This window comes from Rhinatrema bivittatum, chromosome 2, assembly GCF_901001135.1.
Source record: "Rhinatrema bivittatum chromosome 2, aRhiBiv1.1, whole genome shotgun sequence".
NCBI lineage: Eukaryota > Metazoa > Chordata > Amphibia > Gymnophiona > Rhinatrematidae > Rhinatrema > Rhinatrema bivittatum.
In genome coordinates, this window is record NC_042616.1 from 582,839,054 (window position 1) to 582,857,970 (window position 18,917).

At 45.3% G+C, this 18,917-nt stretch overlaps 1 protein-coding gene across 5 annotated transcripts in view; it reads right to left on the reverse strand.

Moving 5' to 3' along the window:
- The window catches only part of ARHGAP28 (Rho GTPase activating protein 28), a 547,343-nt gene that overhangs the window by 257,430 nt on the left and 270,996 nt on the right, over positions 1-18,917 (reverse strand). The window contains exon 1 of one of the 5 annotated variants that reach the window (XM_029591032.1): positions 144-381. The exons of the other annotated variants lie outside the window; for them this stretch is intronic. The gene's annotated coding sequence lies outside the window, so the exon portion shown is untranslated. Of the gene's footprint in view, positions 1-143; positions 382-18,917 lie in introns of those variants that run through there. 5 annotated transcript variants of the gene reach the window in all.

An 18,917-nucleotide genomic window follows, 5' to 3' on the forward strand; every position in this document is an offset into this window, starting at 1 on the left:
TTGGTATTTTGCATTCATGTTTATTGAAGTTATAAAAGATATGGAAAACCTCATATCTGGAAGGGGATCTGAATTAATAGAAGGTACTGGAATGTTAATAGCTAGAAATGTTTATAGTGATCTAAAATTCCTCTTTCACTTACCTCCAAGCAGATTAATTGTTCCTTTAACCATCCAGCAGGAAACCGGGGAGTGTAAAATATCTACAAAACAAAGTTACTTTTTGATCCAGACATTAGCTCTTTTTCCAGTGTACAGCAACTGCCCTATCCATTCTAATATCTGGAGACTCAGTGAAGGGAGAAAGCTTTAGGCTGCTAGCCGTCCAAAGGCCAGAAAAACAAAGAGAAACTGAGTTTCTCTCTCTCTGGGAAATAACATTAAATCTGCCCCACAGCTATTTAAAGAGATGGTGCCTGTGGGATAAATGCTTGTAGTGTGTTTTCCTGTTTGTGTTAAAGCTCAAAACCTTTCATCTACTGCCTTAAAAAAAAATGCCATTGTAATTAGTTCCTGGTATCCAAGCACATGAGAGACCCAAGTGCATGAATAAGGCAATACCACGACTAATTTCATTTTCCCCTCTAAAAGAACGAGAGTCTTCATTTGGATTTATTATGTGGAACGCCCCTCCCAGCCTCTCCATCCAAACCTAAGTAAGGCTTCCTCAAAGTGCAGTTGCTGAACAGTTTATTTGAACAGAGTCTGCTGGTGAAAAGTATTAGACTTTGTTGAGGTTCAAGCTGAGTAAGAGCAAGGATTGCAAAGAATTAAAATATTTATACAAATATTTGTTTTCTACTTTAGGGAGGTCTGGAATGAAGAAAGCCATAAAAGACACTGAATGACGTAGTTTTTAGGAACATATGATAGGGAGCGATAAACAATAATGATGCACAGTACAAACATTAGCAGAATTGAAATGACTCTTCTTGGATCAGATACAAATGATTCCAAAAGAATTCACTTCCATAACAAATTTAGGCCTAGATTCATCAAAATGCTGTAGATAAAGCAGAAACATGGCATGTTAACATCCACAATAACAAAAGTGGATGTGGTTAGGGAAATTACTGATATACCACATCGTGCAGGTAAGTTTTGCAACTTTCGCAACTTTATTGCATCGCGCATCATTTTATGCGTCATGCATTATTTTCTTTATTTATATATACCAACTTCCTGTGTCAAGCATGGAAGAGAGAAGAGAGGAGGTGAGTTTTTAGTTGGTTGGAGTTTACTGGAGATTTATTGGAGATTCTTTGTGATTTCCGAGTGAGTTGTCCTGTTTTCTATTATCATCTGCTTACCTTTACCTTTGTCTTTATCTATGTGTGGAGGTTTTTGTTAGTTTGTCTTGTCTGCCAATTTGTCTTTGTGTGGTGGTGGAGGAGGGCAAGTGTGGTAGGAGGAGGCAGCTTAGGAGTAGGGACAGGCGTAAAGATAGGGAGGAGGGAAGGGATAGGAGATGGCAGGAGGGGGAAGGGGATAGACAGGCAAGAGTGGCGGGGAAAGGATGGCAGGATAGGGCTAGACAGAAAGGGGCGGATTTTCAGAGCCCTGCTCGCCTAAATCCGCCCAAATCCGGGCGGATTTAGGCGAGCAGGGCCCTGCGCGCCGGTGAGCCTATTTTACATAGGCTCACCGGCGCGCGCAGACCCCGGGACACGCGTAAGTCCCGGGGTTCTCCGAGGGGGGCGTGTCGGGGGCGGGCCCGAACCGCGCGGCGTTTAGGGGGCGTGCCGGGAGCATTTCGGGGGCGGGCCCGGAGGCGTGGTTACGGCCCGGGGCGGCCCGGGGGCGTGGCCGCGCCCTTCGGACCCGCCCCCAGGTCGCGTCCCGGCGCGCAGGAGGCCCGCTGACGCGCGGGGATTTACGCCTCCCAGAGGGAGGCGTAAATCCCCCGACAAAGGTAAGGGGGGGGGGGGCTTAGACGGGGCCGGGTGGGTGGGTTAGGTAGGGGAAGGGAGGGGAAGGTGAGGGGAGGGCAAAAGGAAGTTCCCTCCGAGGCCGCTCCGATTTCGGAGCGGCCTCGGATGGAACGGGGGTAGGCTGCGCGGCTCGGCGCGCGCCGGCTATACAGAATTGATAGCCTTGCGCGCGCCGATCCAGGATTTTAGTGGATACGTGCGGCTCCGCGCGTATCTACTAAAATCCAGCGTACTTTTGCTTGCGCCTGATGCGCCAGCAAAAGTAGGCCTATTCGCATAGTTTGAAAATCTACCCCAAAGGGTGGGGGAGGAGATGTCAGGGCAGGTGCTAGAGGGGGGAAGAAGGGAGGGGAATGGGGAGTAAGAGCGAGGAAAGTGACACCTTTCCAGAAGTGGAAGTGGCATACCCATCATCCGGCAGCCAGGCAGCAGGTCAGACTCATCTTCGCGCATACAAATTCGGAGTCGAGGACAATGAGATGCTTATTGCCGGGATCCTCGAGAATTAAAATATGCTCTTTGGGAACCATGCAGTGAAGACATCCAGGGCAACCAAGGGCCAGATATGGTGCACCATCGCCAGGGCCATACCCTGGCCCAGCAAAATAAAGAGGACCAGAGAGCAGGTAGCCCACCGCTACCATGATGTAAAGAACCAGCTAAAAAACAAGGTGGAAAGCAGCAGATGGGAAGCCGAACCACTTGCCCAATAGTCCTATTTCCCATGGAGGAGCACCTGATTCAATAGCTGGGACATGTTCAAGGGGATGAACGAGGACCTGGACGCAACACAAACCAGGGCTGGTAAGTTCACATCACCTGTAAATTTCAAGTCTGCTACAGATGTCCGCATATTTTGGCATAAGATGCTCACTTTGACTAATGTAAAGTGCACATCTTACGCCAAACAGCACGTGTGCTTCTTAGCATTCATATTTATGTCTTCTTCTTTGTTTCCACAGCTCTCATCCAGGAACCCACCAGTCCCAGCCATGAAGCCCCAGGGACCAGCAGTACAGCCCCAGCTTCAGCTTGCAACTTCATGCTCAGATCCAGTAGAGTGATGAAGAGGAGAAGGAGCAGCAGCAGCTGCTGCTGCCATAACCACACCAGCTACTGAAACCCTTGGCTCACCTACAACTCAACACCAGCCTAAACCTCTCCAGCTTTATGGAGGGGATATCCTTGCCATGGGAGGAAGGTGCCCAGTCTCCTCCAGTGCACCAAGTGATCCTTAGGATGCAACAAACACCCAACCAGCTCAGCCTATCAACTCTAACATGCCAGCATTTGAGCCATGGAGGGGATATCCTTGCCATAGGAGGAAGCTGCCCAGTCCCCACCTGCCTCCAGTATGCCATGTGACCAGTAGGATGCACCAGACACACAACTAACTCAGCTCACTAGCCCTGACATGCCAGCACTGGAGCCACAGACAGTGCCTCAGCCATCACCAACCACAGTACCTGTAGGACCAACATAACCAGAAGCAATGGATCATACAATACAGGACTTACTCAACCACATTGAGAAGAGGAATGGGCTTCACCTGTACCATATACTGGCAGAGATGGTGCAGCTGAGGAGGGCTCAGATCAGCCACACCCAAGTTGCGCAGGCACAGACAATAGTCCTTACACAGGGCCTGATCACCATCTCCACCTCCATCAAATAATTTGACAACTGCAATAACCCAACTAATTCAATGCTTGCCAGAGCCTGCATCCGTGCCAGCCACATCATCCCAGGAGTCCACTCCGTACAGCAGTTACAAACTCTCAGGATGTCCCAGGGGTAGGCCTCCCAAAGATATGGCACCCCGAGCCAGACAAAAGCCCTGTAGAGAAAAGGCCCATCAGGCCCCAAGTTGTAAAGGCTCCAAAATGTCACTCAAATAAGACTTGTCCAAACAAGCCAGGCCAGTTCTCTGTACAGAGTTCCTGTGCCAGCTAGATGGAAGATGCCTGCTGGGCCCATCCTGACTATAGAGTTCCTGTACCAGCTAGATGGAAGATGCCTGCTAGGCCTGTCCTGACTACAGAGTTCCTGTACTGGTTAGCTGATGGAGACGGTCTACTGTATACCTGTGTGATCTGCTGCTTACTTGTTATGCTCTCCTCGATGCAGTCTCCAGTCACGGTTCTGCTGGTGTCTCTTCTCATCTCATCCTGCTGCTGCCTCCATGCTGCTTTCTCATTTCCTGGGGCTCCTGCCTTCATGCTGCACTTTCCAGTCCTGGTCCTGATGCCTTTTTGCTGCCTTCTCCAGTCCTAGTCCTGCTGCCTGCTACTTGAACTTTGCTGCCATGGCTTTTAGGCTGACTCCTTTGAGAGCATTCTTTCAACATGAACTGTCTGGGCCTTCACTTGCCTTCACATTGTGCTGGCATCAGCTGTAACATTAGAGCTGTAAAATAGTTTTTGAGTTGCCACTTCCACTTTCTAGGTTCTTTGCAGTAATCATGATTTTATAAAAGGATTAGATTATAATACTATATATATGTCATGTTGCTATGTGTAACAATGAATGTACATGTCTCTACTAAATAAATGTACTAGTCATTTCAGTTATAATATAATGTGCAATTTGATATCTTGTTCTTATAAAATGTGATTACCAATTATTTAGACTTACTTTGATTCTGGTAACTACTAATGTTGTTTAATAAAATGGTCACATACTTTGAAACTTCACTTTTTTTTTTATTATGTGGTTTTTGTCTTAAAGGTTCATTAGGTAAAAGGTTTGGGACCTACATAACCTTGCATGCTAGAGTTCCATTGGCCATTCCAATTAGGCACATTTTTCACATGCAAGACCATATGGCCTAGGCCATAAAACAGAAAGCTCAGGGGCGGATTTTAAAAGCCCTGCTCGCGTAAATCCGCCCGGATTTACGCGAGCAGGGCCTTGTGCACCGGTGCGCCTATGTTCCATAGGCCTGCCGGCGTGCACAGAGCCCCGGGACTCGCGCAAGTCCCGGGGTTTTTCAAGGGGGGCGTGTCGGGGGCATGTCGTGGGGCGGGGCCGATCGGCGCGGCGTTTTGGAGGCGGGACGCGGCGTTTTGGGGGCGGGCCCGGGGGCTTGGTTTCGGCCCGGGGCGGTCCGGGGGCATGGCCATGCCCTCCGGAACCGCCCCCGGGTCACGTCTCGGCCCTGTCTAAACCCCCCCCTACCTTTGTCAGGGGATTTACGCCTCCCGGAGGGAGAAGTAAATCCCCGCGCGCCAGCGGGCCGCTAGCGCGCCGAGACGCGACCCGGGGGCGGTTCTGGAGGGCGCGGCCACGCCCCCGGACCGCCCCGGGCCGAAACCACGCCCCGGGCCCGCCCCTGAAATGCCACGTCCCGCCCCCAAAACGCCACGCAGATCGGCCCCGCCCCCCGACATGCCCCCGACATGCCCCCCTCGAAAAACCCCGGGACTTACGCGAGTCCCGGGGCTCTGCGCGCGCCGGCAGGCCTATGGAAAATAGGCGCGCCGTCGTGCAAGGCCCTGCTCGCGTAAATCCAGGCGGATTTACGTGAGCAGGGCTTTTAAAATCCACCCCTTAGTGCGCGCTGACTATGGTTAGCGTGCACTAACACGGAAATCGGGACCAAAGAAAAATAAAAAATGAACTGCGGGAAAAATGAAATTTCCCATGGGGGCCCGAAAACAAAGCCCAAAGTGAAAGAACTAAACAATGTACATCTCTAGTGATCAATAGGTTGTATAGCTATGCAAATTTATAGTGCAGCGATAACAAACCATTGGCCTCTTTCATTGTTAAGATCTATCACCTCTGACCAAACAATGGGCCTTTTCTCTGGGTCTAGTACCGAATGCTGTCATCACATAAGTCTTTAGTCAGAAGCCTGCTTGAAAAGTACATAAAGCACTAGGCCTTGTTCATCTCTAGGGAGCAGAAATGTGCAGCTAGAAAGTACATCGTGTACATATCATTCTTGTGTGGTATTAGGTGAAGTGACACTAATCACCCCACAAGAGATTACTTAAGATCCCTTACTTGTTTTCTCACTCCACTTAAAAGGCACTCAATTAAAAAGCTTTTTTAGGTATGACAGTTTAAAAAAAGTGCCATCTACTTGCATCCTGCTAGAACACCTTATTAGCTGCTGTGTGACACTGAGGATAAATCACAGAGGTGTGGAGGATAGATATTCCCCACTGCCCAAGGGCAAACAGTGGTGAGGCCTGCTGTTGCTTGGATCAGGCAGACTTCAACAAATTGGCTCCCATTCCTGCACTGCCTTAGGTTGTTGATCTGTTCATACTTATTAGTTAAGGATGATCTCACACAGGTGACTTTCAACAACATGTGAAGGAATGACACCATCCTATTCCCAATCCAGTCTTCAGATAGACCGTCCAGCATCCTTATATAGCTTCCCCAAGCAGCTAACATAACCAACATGGCAGCCCAAGGTCCAAGGTTTTCACCATCTGTATATCTAGGGGTAGCAGGGCCCAGATGTGCATGATCGGGTGCAACCCCTATGAGATATGATAGCTTGAAATGACCTGTGAGAAGTTTGGGATTACCACAATATTTGACATGTGCTTCCCAAAAGGCTGTAAGTGAAGGCCTACTATGTGATCACTCTGATGTCAGCACTGCCTCAGAAACAGCTGAGGCAGTGCTGACACTGTCTTTGCAGGCCCATGAGACACTATGCATCGGTTGTTCATGTGGACTGGATATATTCAGATGCGCACAGATGTCAGCTAGGGAATCTGGCTGTAACATGTCGAGTGTGATTGATGACTGTAACTGTCAAATTGTAGCTTCAGCCTGTGCCTTTAAGCAGCTGAGCTAATTGTGATTTCTATGACTTATAAAGCATTTGGTTCCATGTCCTAGGCCCTGCTGGAGTTCCATCATACCTATGCGATTATCTTATCAACATGTGAGGGTTAGGAAAGGGGCAAAGGTGTAGCTGAGGCAAGCAAGAAGGCGCAAGCAATGGCAAGTTATGTATACTGTGTTAGCAGTCCTACACGAATGCTATGGTGAGACATGATTCTTTTGGATTGGCAATCAATTTGAATACATTAGGCTAGACACATCTCTTTGATGTTAGGTTTATTTTGTGTCTACTTTGTCTACTAATGTCTATTGCACCTATTGCTCCATTATCACGATGTTGCCTAACTAGGCATAAGTAGTTTCTGACACACACTAACTCAAATAGAGGCCCTATAAGTAAAAGAAAGATAGAGATGAAGCTGGCTAGAAGTTCCTAGAACTACTCTGTTGGGCTTTCTTCCATTGAAGGGGAAGGACTAAATGATGACTAATAGGCAAAGTAGCATTGTATGATGCTTTGCCGAAGCTAGCTGCCAAGCTGTGTGGTCTACCTGGCTTCTGCAGGGGGACATGGAGGATCCTCGGGTAGTTTTGCAATGATGTCTATTGTGATGCCCTACCATAGAGCCAGATTATGGAATACATAGCAGACCAACACTATCTCAGTGGCTCTGGGTGGGGCATACATTTAAGCTTCCCCCCTTGTTTTGGCCAAACAGTGAAATCTACTTTTGAGAACTCCAAACGTGTGTTCTACGACACAGTGGGTAAAACATAAGGCCTCGTTGTACCTCGTCTCTGCTAGTGTGTTTGGAAAAGCAATGGGAGTGAGAAGCCAGGTCCTGCAACCACAGCTGGAATGTCCTGCACCAAAGAGAGAACAGCAACATCACTCACACCCTAGGGACTTAGTTGTCTTGCAGCCAACCCACAGCATGCTATAAGACACTAGAAGCAAAGCTCTAGCTTGACGTGAGCAATACAAAACTATTTCCAAACCCTTAGTCAATGCTGACTTGAGAACACTATCTGTAAGCTATAGCACTTTGCTATGCTGTTAGATCTTCATGAATGGAAACATGTATCTAAGGTGCGTACAAAATGTGTACATGTCACTCATGCAAGCAATCTCTACCTGGTTCAGCACTCCTATAACACTGAAGCTGTACATCACAGCTGCCACACTTGTCAATGCAGAAAGACCTCAACCTCATGGTATGATTGTTCATGTTCCTGGATGTTCAGCAGTATGTCCTCCAGAGATACATGCTTGTCAGGCATGACACATTGAATAGGATTGTTCCAAAAGGCTACTCCCACAGTTTCCATTAAACTCGTCTACCCCATGATGGCAAAGACAAATTGTGTCTGACAACCTGGCTGTCAGAGCAGATGTTGCAGCTCTGGCTCTAGTGTGGGTACTTCCCTAGGAAGCGGCTGAACCTCCTTTGCCTGTTGTAGTAGTAGTAGTTGTTGTTGAGCAGCCTGAAGCAGCCAGTATCCCAACTACTAGTACACTTCCCCCTAAGAAGACAGGGCAGGTAAGAAAGGCTGGTTTTAATGGGCCACCAGGAATGTTAGGTCTCATTTTATCGTGCATGATAATAGCCGTGATCCGCGATAACAGCCACTACGGAGAGATACAAACTTTTTTCCACTCTACCGCAAATCAAGAAGGTGTTATTTTTCACATTAAATCCCACGTTATTATGCATTATTTTATTGTGAAATGTGGTAGAGGTCTATATAATGAGTGGAATGGGTAAACACAAATTAGTTGTTTACTCTTTCAAAATGTACAAAAACTAGGGGACACACAATGAAGTTACTAGGTAATACATTTAAGACAAATAGAAGAACATTTTTTTTTACTTAACGCATAAACTCTGGAATTCATTGCCAGAGGATGCAGGAAAAGCTGTTGGAAGGCATGGGCTATAAATATATTAAACATTAAACATGAAGGGGTATATAGGAGAACTCTTCAGAACACCTTAAAGGACAGGTTCCAGCTAATTATTTCGGTCAACCTTAAGGGACACCCAGGAGGGAAAGCCATGATGCAGAGTGTTTCTCTGGGGACAAGAATAAAATTTCAGGCCTAGGGAAGGACAGGCCTGGAGAGGAGGAAACAAGCAATACTCTAAGACTGTTCACATTTGAATGCTGTCACTTTGATTTAAAAGATGCTGAAGTAAGTAGGTCTTTTTCTGCTTTATTTTGCTGTGTAAATAATTAACCATTTTTGTGAAGTAAAGGCTGGAATCCATACCCATCAGTCCTCCGGCAACTTTTGTAAGCCAAGGGCCACTCGCACAGTATCATACAGGGGCATTCATGTAGTTCCATGGTAAGGATTGCAACAAATAGCCAGATGCATAGGAAACACTTTAGCAGCACATCTCCTCAGCATAAGGAATTCATTTGTGGCAAAAATCCAGCATCATTCAACTATAAGAAATACATCACTTACTCCACATCATAAGCTAGGATAAATGATGAGACTTCCAAGCAGGCTATTTTCTTTGGTAGTGTTGCCATGATTCATCCTAGGGGTTTCTTTCTAAAAGAAGCTAGACCATAAGCATAGGAGTAGAGTATGATATCATCCATGCTTTAAGGTACAAATCCCATGTTACACTAACTACAACTGAAACCAATACAGTTTAGTACTTTCTATGGGTAGAAGATAAGCATAGATTAGGTAAAGATTAAGGGATGAAAATATTAGGGACATATAGGCCACAACTGGAGAGAGCCTGGATCAGTGGTGCTTCCAACTACAGTCTCAGCCCCTGCCAAACGTAGAAGCGGATATGCACTGAATTATTAAATTGTGGTATTTATTTATTATTTGTTTATTTATTTGCTTTTGTATACCGACATTCGTTGGGGTACATCACATCGGTTCACATTATAACAGGATAATAGCAAGATGGGGTCAAGCTATTTTTACATTGTAACATTAAGAACATAGAAACATTAAAACATTAGAACGTTAATGTGTGGTAACATTATTACATGCGTAGGAACAGTTTATTAGTGAACACAGTGGAACACAGAGACAGAGATAATTATAGAATTATAGAATTAATGCAATGTCCACAGATATCTGGATAGACTCTTTTCACTATGCATTTTATATTGCATTGGTCATCTATAGGTGCTAAAGAATAGATACTTTTCATCAAAATGTATGTGAAAATACAGTAGTTTGCTTCCCTGTATTAGAAAGACATCATTCTTAAAGCCTACTTCTCAATCTACTTTGTAAAGAAGCAAGAATTTTGTGATTCATTCTGAATTTGAAGAGGGTAACACTGCTGAAATCCTTGCCAATGAATGTGGAAGTGGAAACCATTTGTGTAATGAAGGTGAGCTGAGGGATATGCAATACCGAGACAAAATATATAGAATTAACAATGGAGGAAGTACATGGAGAAAATGATAATGAGTATAGAAGGTGTGATTTCAACAATAACTTTTTCTTGCAGCAAACATGTTTAATAAATTTAAGTATGTGGTTACTGATACAACAAAGAGTCAGTTACTGTGTGACTGCAGGTCATGGAGCAATAAAGGATTATGTATTTATTTATTTAAAAATTGTATATTCCACCTATCTCCAACAACCATACATACATAAAATAAAGGGATGTTTGAGTGATATTTGCAGCACCCTGCCACCCAAGATGCAGCAGAAGTTCAATAATTTAATAAAACTTAACTCAGTCTTATTTTGTTTAATAATGAAAAAGACATGCTAATATTCATATGCTATATTAAGCTAGTTGGGTTCCACAGAAACATAGATACATGATTTAGCACATCAATGTGCAACATTTTGGGTAGCTGGGAATCAGATCTAGGACAAAGACCAAACTCCAAGTGACAGGTATTGAGTAGGGTATGGACCCTAAGAGGCTGGTCTCCAACATGAATTGTGTAAAACAGGAAATTGGAATGGGAAGACTATTTGCAAATATTGGGAAAAAAAACCCCCAATAATTGTGGATTGAATTCAGGTCACACTTAATTGAGTAATGGTGTTCGGTGCAATGTAGGAAATTTGGCTACATCTCTCAGCTGTTCCTTTTATATTTTGCCTAGCTATTTTTGCTTTATTTTCTCTTGTTTCCTCCCCAATTTTCTTAAGACTAAGAGGTATACTGTATAATAAGATTGGTAAAGAAATGGTTGCTTAAATTTTGTTTCTTTGTATTACCTCTTTTACTGTACAAGACTATTCTGGAATATATGTAACATGCTTGAAAAAAAGAAAAAAAAGAATGTAACAGGTAATGGAAAAAAGAAATGGAAGGAAAGAAAAACAGAAGATTAATTCCTGTTAAATCAAATTTGTCCACACAAATTGCAAAATTATGCAGAAGAGTTTTTGTTATTTAAACAAATTAATTTAGAGCATGATTGCCAATTCCTGGTCCAGTAATTCACTATATTATGTGGTTGAATTATCTCCTTGCAAAGATACTATTATACTTAGGGTATTCCAGACATTTTTCCCTATGTCCTTTAAGCTGCAATAATTTTGATTTAACATAGAAATATAATGATAGAAAAAGACCATAGAGCCTATCTACCTATCCACACAACTGCTTAGCTCTCCAAACCCTACTACACCCTCAAAGATCCCTTGTGCTTGTCCCATTTTTCTTGAATTCAGATATTGTCCAAGTTTCCACCACCTCTATTGGAAGGCATCCACCATCCTTTTGTTAAAGGAAAACCTCCTCAGTCTATTCCCTTTCACCCTCATCTCATGACCCCTCCTTCCAGAGCCTCCTTTCTGTTGAAATGACCCACCTCCTATATTTTGATACTTCTGAGGTATTTAAATGTCTCTAGGGATCTGCAAGCCCTAATGGTGGAGGCAGACTTGAACATTGTTGCTGTCACGGAGACGTGGTTTACGGAATCTCATGATTGGGATACGGCAATACAGTGCTATAACTTATTAAGGAAGGACAGAGAAGACAGGAAAGGGGGAGGAGTGGCTCTTTATGTCAGAAACAATATCCAAGCATCTGAGCTGCAAGGAAGATGGGGCAAAGAAGAAGCACTATGGGCCAACCTAAAAAAAGATCATAAGAACATAAGAAATTGCCATGCTGGGTCAGACCAAGGGTCCATCAAGCCCAGCATCCTGTTTCCAAAGGAGGCAAAAACCAGGCCACAAGAACCTGGCAATTACCCAAACACTAAGAAGATCCCATGCTACTGATGCAATTAATAGCAGTGGCTATTTCCTAAGTAAAATTGATTAATAGCCATTAATGGACTTCTCCTCCAAGAACTTATCCAAACCTTTTTTGAACCCAGCTACACTAACTGCACTAACCACATCCTCTGACAACAAATTCCAGAGCTTTATTGTGCATTGAGTGAAAAAGAATTTTTCTCCGATTAGTCTTAAATGTGTTACTTGCTAACTTCATGGAATGTCCCCTAGTCCTTCTATTATTCGAAAGTGTAAATAACCGAGTCACATCTACTCATTCAAGACCTCTCATGATCTTAACGACCTCTATCATATCCCCCCTCAGCCATCTCTTCTCCAAGCTGAACAGCCCATGGGGGCTTCTGTTTCTATTGGAGTGGTTTACAGGCCTCCAAATCAAATGGAAGAGCTTGACAAAGATCTAGTTGAAGACATCCAAAAGATGGGAAAGAAGGAAGTGGTGATTGTTGGAGATTTTAATCTGCCGGATGTAGACTGGAGAATCTCTTCTGCAGAATCTAACAGTAATAGAGAGATAGTGAATGCCCTGTAAGGGGCTCTGTTCAAACAAATGGTAATGGAACCCATGAGGGAGGGAGCTATACTTGACTTAGTTCTCACTAATGGAGATAATGTCTCTAATGTCCAGGTGGGTGCCCACCTCAGCACCAGTGTTCATCATATAGTATGGTTTCATATCACAAATAGGATACGGAGAAGTAGCACGAAGACTCGAGTTTTGCAGTTCAAAAACACAGACTTTGATGAAATGGGGAAGGACCTAGAGGAAGAACTAGAAGGCTGGGAGAATGAGAGAGATGTGGAATAACAGTGGACCAAACTAAAAGGAGCAATTACCAAGGCAACTAATCTATATGTTAGAAAAGTAAAGAAAAGCAGGAGAAAAATGAAACCTAGCTGGTTCTCAAAGGAGGTGGCTGACAAAATAAAAGCTAAAAGAACAGCGTTCAAGAAATATAAAGAATCCCAAAGAGAGGAACACAAGGAAGAATATCTGGTGGAACTGAGGGAGACAAAGAAAGCAATCAAGAAAGCAAAAATTCAAGCAGAAGAAAGGATTGCCAAAGAGGTAAAGCGAGGTGACAAAACATTTTTCAGATACATCAGTGAAAGGAGAAAAGTCCAAAGTGGTATACTGAAATTGAAAGGTGAAAAGGATCAATGGGTGGAGACAGATGAAGAAATGGCAGAAATATTAAACGAATACTTCAGTTCGGTATTCACTAAAGAAGACCCCGGAGAAGGACCAACACTAATTAACAAGAAACTGGAGGGAAGCAGAATGGATGAAACTCCGTTTACGGAAGAGAATGTATGGGAAGAGCTAGGAAAACTGAAGGTGAACAAAGCCATGGAGCCTGATGAGGTTCATCCCAGGATACTGAGGGAGCTCAGAGATATGCTGGCGGCTCCGCTGTGTGACCAATAGCTTCCTGGAAATGGGAGTGGTACCGAGTGATTGGAGAAGAGCGATGGTGGTCCCACTTCACAAGAGCAGGAGCAGACAGGAGGCTGGAAACTACAGGCCGGTTAGCCTCACCTCGGTGGTGGGAAAGGTATTGGAATCGCTACTGAAGGAAAGAATTGTGAACTATCTACAAGAGGCAGAATTGATGGACCAGAGGCAGCATGGTTTCACCAAGGGAAGGTCCTGTCAGACAAATCTGATTGACGTTTTTGATTGGGTGACTAAGGAATTGGGTCAAGGAAGAGCACTAGATGTCATTTACTTGGATTTTAACAAAGCTTTTGATACGGTCCTGCACAGGAGGCTGGTGAATAAAATGAGAAACTTAGGAGTGAGTGCCAAGGTGGTGGCCTGGATTGCAAACTGGTTGATGGACAGAAGACAATGTGCGATGGTAAATAGAACTTACTCTGAAGAGAGAGCGGTGTTGAGCGGAGTGCCGCAAGGATCGGTGTTGGGACCAGTCCTGTTCAATATCTTTGTGAGCGACATTGCGGACGGGATTGAAGGTAAGGTTTGTCTTTTTGCGGATCTGCAACAGAGTGGACACGCCGGAAGGAGTGGAGAGAATGAGACAGGATTTAAGGAAGCTGGAAGAGTGGTCGAAGATATGTCAGCTGAGATTCAATGCCAAGAAGTGCAGGGTCATGAATATGGGGTGTGGAAATCCAAAAGAACTGTATTCGATTGGGGATGAAGGGCTGGTGTGCACGGAGCAGGAGAGAGACCTTGGGGTGATAGTGTCTAACGATCTGAAGTCAGCAAAACAATGTGACAAGGCGATAGCTAAAGCCAGAAGAATGCTGGGCTGCATAGAGAGAGGAATATTGAGTAAGAAAAGGGAAGTGATTATCCCCTTGTACAGTTCCTTGGTGAGGCTTCACCTGGAGTACTGTCCTCAGTTCTGGAGACTGTATCTCCGAAGGGACAGAGACAGGATGGAGGCGGTCCAGAGAAGGGTGATCAAAAAGGTGGAGGATCTTTATCGAATGACTTATGAGGAGAGATTGAAGAATCTAAATATGTACACCCTGGAGGAAAGGAGGAGCAGAGGTGATATGATATAGACATTCAGATACTTGAAAGGTTTTAATGATCTAAAGACAATGATAAACCTTTTCCATTGGAAAAAAATCAGCAGAACCAGGGGTCACGATTTGAAACCCCAGGGAGGAAGACTCAGAACCAATGTCAGGAAGTATTTCTTCACGGAGAGGGTGGTGGATGCCTGGAACGCCCTTCCGGAGGAAGTGATGAAGACCAAAACTGTGAAGGACTTCAAAGGGGCGTGGGATAAATACTGTGGATCCATAAAGTCTAGAGGATGTGAATGAAGAGAAGAGGCATGGGGATAGCTTGCAGGAATGACAGCTACTACCTGGAGATTAATACCCTTATTCAATAAACATACTCACTGTCAATGCGACTCCAGCATTACTCTATGCTTCAACAGCAAGATGAAATGTGGTAAAAAGGATTTGCATTCACAAAAAACCAGGGAGTAGCTTGCTTGTTTCGGCGGTTACTACCCCAAACCAAATAAGTCTGATACTTTACTTTCAATGCATATCCAGCATAGCTCTCTGCTTCAATGGCAGGGGGGAAAGACTGAAATCACTTTCAATGCATATCCAGCATAGCTCTCTGCTTCAACGGCAGGGGGGAAAGAGGAAAAGAGGATTTATATCCAGGCAACAACCAACAAGGACTGAATTACATAGTCTGGGTAAACAAATAATTATGGGTGTAGTTTGCTTGTTACGGCGACTACTACCCAGAATCAATTAAGCCTGATCCTTCACTTGGAATACATATCCAGCGCAACTCACTGCTTCAACAGCAGGGGGGAATAAAGAAAAGAGGAATTATATTCAGACAACAACCAACAAGGACTGAATGGCACAGGCTTGGTAAACAAATAAGTGTGGGAGTAGCTTGCTTATTGCAGCAGCTACTATCCCTAACAATTAAGCTAGATACTTCACTTAAATGCAGCTCCAGCACTGCTCTCTACATCAATGGCGGGAGTGGAAGGTAACTAGAACCAAAAAGTTACTAATAAGGGCCAAGAGTATCAGATAAGCATGAGAAAAAAAAAGTGTGAAAGCTTGCTGGGCAGACTGGATGAGCCGTTGGGTCTTCTTCTGCCGTCATTTCTATGTTTCTATGTATCATAGCTCCCCTATCTCACCTTTCCTCTAGGGTATACATGTTTAGATCTTTAAATCTGTCCCCATAAGCTTTACAACAAATATCACTGACAATTTTAGTAGCCCTTTCTGAATTGGCTCCATCCTGTTCATATCTTTTTGAAGGTGTGGTCTCAGTATTCCAAATGAGGTTTCAGCGGGATCTTAGGAAGGAACAAAATCACATCCTTTAATCTATTGAACATTCTGCTCCTTCTGCACCCAAACATCTTTCTGACTTTGCCATGGTCTTTTCTACCTTTTTTGGCCACCATAAGGTCATCAGGCATGATCACCCCCAGATCCCTCTTTGTTTCATGAATAGAAGAATTTCACCCCTGAAATTGCACTGCTTCCTTGGAATTTTGCAGCCCAGATGCATGACTCAGTATTTTTGGCATTTAATCTTGGCTGCCAGACTCTAGATCATTCCTCATGCTTCTCTAGATCCCTCCTCATGATTTCCATACTTTCCTAGGTGTCTATTCTGTTACAGATTGTTGTATCATCTTTAATAAGACAAACTTTTCCCAATAGTCTTTCCACAATATCACTTACAAAAATGTTCAAAAAAACCCAACAAAACGTCCAATGACTGATCCCTGCAGGACATCACTAGTAATGCCCCTTTCCTCAGAGTGAACTCCATTTATTACTATACATTGTTGTTTCTCACCCTGTCAGTCACTTTAGGACCCACACCAAGGGTGCTCAATGTATTTATAAGTTGCCTATGCAGAACTGAAAGGCCTTACTGAAATCCAAGTTCATTACCTCTAACACTTTCCCCTGATCCAACTCTCTGGTCACGTATTCCTGTCTTATTTATTTACTTTCAGGTTTCCTTACGCTGCTCATACACATCTGCTTTCATTAGCACTGTAGTCTGGAGGTTCTATGAGGGACCAACTCACTATAGTTCAAGTTTTTTGGTTCAGAATAGCTATTTCTCAGCACAATTCTTCACAATGACATTGTTTCTTTCTATGTGTTGCTGCACTCAGCTCTGAGCTGCACTCCACCTTCTCCAACTGTCCTGCCCTTTAGTGTCCTCTTACTGATTCCCTCCATTGCTTCTGCACACACACACACACACACACACACACACACACACACACACACTAGCTCTTATCCTTTCCCTGCCTCGAATAATGGGGTGACCAGGAACTACCCAACGCAGGCAATGCATCTTGGGACTCCAGATACTAACCCCCCACCCCTGTGTCACCCCTTCCCCACCCTGCAGTCATGGTGGCTGCCACGTGCCTGAGCGCATCGCATGTCGGATTCTCTTGGCAGCACTTGCAGCCACATGATGACCTTGGCACTGGCGCAGGAGGTTCGCGATTTGGCCAGCTGCCAATGTCAGGGGATGGATGTCTGCCAGCTGCTCACATCCGTTTTGCCCCATGCATCCAGTCAGGAGCAGGGGAGCAGTAAGCCTGTTCTAGCCCAAGTTACTTCTGGCCTTGGGCTCTATATATATATATATATATATATATATATATATATATATATATATATAAGTAAAGAAACAGTTAAATTATAAAGTTTATTTAGTGTCCGGCTGTATGAAGCTCCTTTATTTTGCAGCTAGACCCTTGTGTCTGGTAGCTCTGCTGCTGACCCTGCTGTGAGGACAATCCTCATGTGGCCTGCCCATGCTCCGGTGAGTACCTCTCAGCCCTCCCCCTCTCCTCTCTGTGAGAAATGCCTCATTGGTTGGTAGCTGTGGCATGGGTCTGTCATGCCCCCACATTGAGCTTGGCTACACCATTAAAAGAGGCATCCCTCATTGGGGGGGGGGGGGATAAGCAGCGAAAAAGTGACTTGCCCCTATGAAGCAAGTAGGTGCTACGGACATGCAGGCGGCCAGACGTTTGTGGTATCAAGGGAAAGTTAGGGGTCAGCCACTCAGATCCTGCAAGGGAGGTGCCACCGAGCAGAATCTGTGTGATGGGGGGGGGGGGGGGGGAGGTGCCACCTAGTGAGGCAGTGCTGCTGCTGCTGCCTGCCTCTCAGGCTCCCATCTCAGTGGTTTAGCATGGCCGGAAGAGGAGTCACCCTTGCAAGTGCACCATCTTCCCTGTTTCTGCCTCTGGCTCGCAAACCTCTGAGCTGGGTGGGGGTGGGGAGATAGGTGTGGTGCTCGCGGTCCTTGCTCCCCAGGGGATACTCTCCCTTCGGACAACATACCAGTTGCTGCCTTGGCCTGTTGGCAGGGCCCCCCCCCCCCCACACCCCCCCCACACCCCCCCCCCCCCACACACACACACAACTGTCGATGGAGCGAGGGCTCTTGGCTCAAGTGGGGATCAATATTCTCAGGTGAGTCTGCCAGAGTTTTCCCCTGGGGGTTAGAGTAGGGGTTCAACCCCTGTACATTTTCTTCCTAGTCATGCTGTGGCATCAGCTCCAGTTCATTGGGTGAACACCATAATTATCCTGGGCACCTCGAGGAGCGCATTCAAGTCTCGTGCAGGCATTTATGCGACTGGCATGACTTTGATGGTAGAATGCATTATGCCCATTTGCACCCCCTCATTCCCCCTTAAGGGGATGTTGAGGTTATGAACCCCATTGGGGGAATTTTACACTCTATGACCCCATGGAGATCACTATGGCAGCCCATGCTGATATGAGGAGGGTTACCTTGATGCCACAGCAGATTCCAGTGCAAAAATCCTAGAATGAGTGTGAGGTGGTCTTGCACCTCAGTTCACCAGGAGGTGCGCCAGGCCTCTGTCCCCCATTCTTCCTATGTTGCAGGACAATCGGATGGTCAAGAACCTCCAGTCACATTGGTTCAGAATCTGTGCAAGTCCTCACCATTGTGCACTCATGATGGAATGAGCTCTCCCCTTGTCAGCCAGGCAGATGCTCTTGGCCAGCCTTTGGAGATGTTGCCCCAGCTGTGTCAGCACCCATGGGGCTCCAGGCCAACACTTGGATATGCCACAGCTCACTACCTCAAACAGCATGGATCATGCACCTGTAACCATAGCTGAGACACCCCAAAGTAACAATGCCCCCTGGGTACAAGAATGGTGCAAGCAGTGTTACAGGAGGCCTTCTTCCTGCTTGAACTGAGATGGGTCTCAAAACAGCATTTCTAGTTTGCGCAATTCCAGAGACTTCTTTATCGAGGACAATGCATCCCTCACAGCACCTTCTGCTTTGGCTTAGTATGGGACTCCATCCCAAGGTCCTTGTGCAGATGAATCATGAGGTGGCACTATATCAATATTTTCCACCTATTG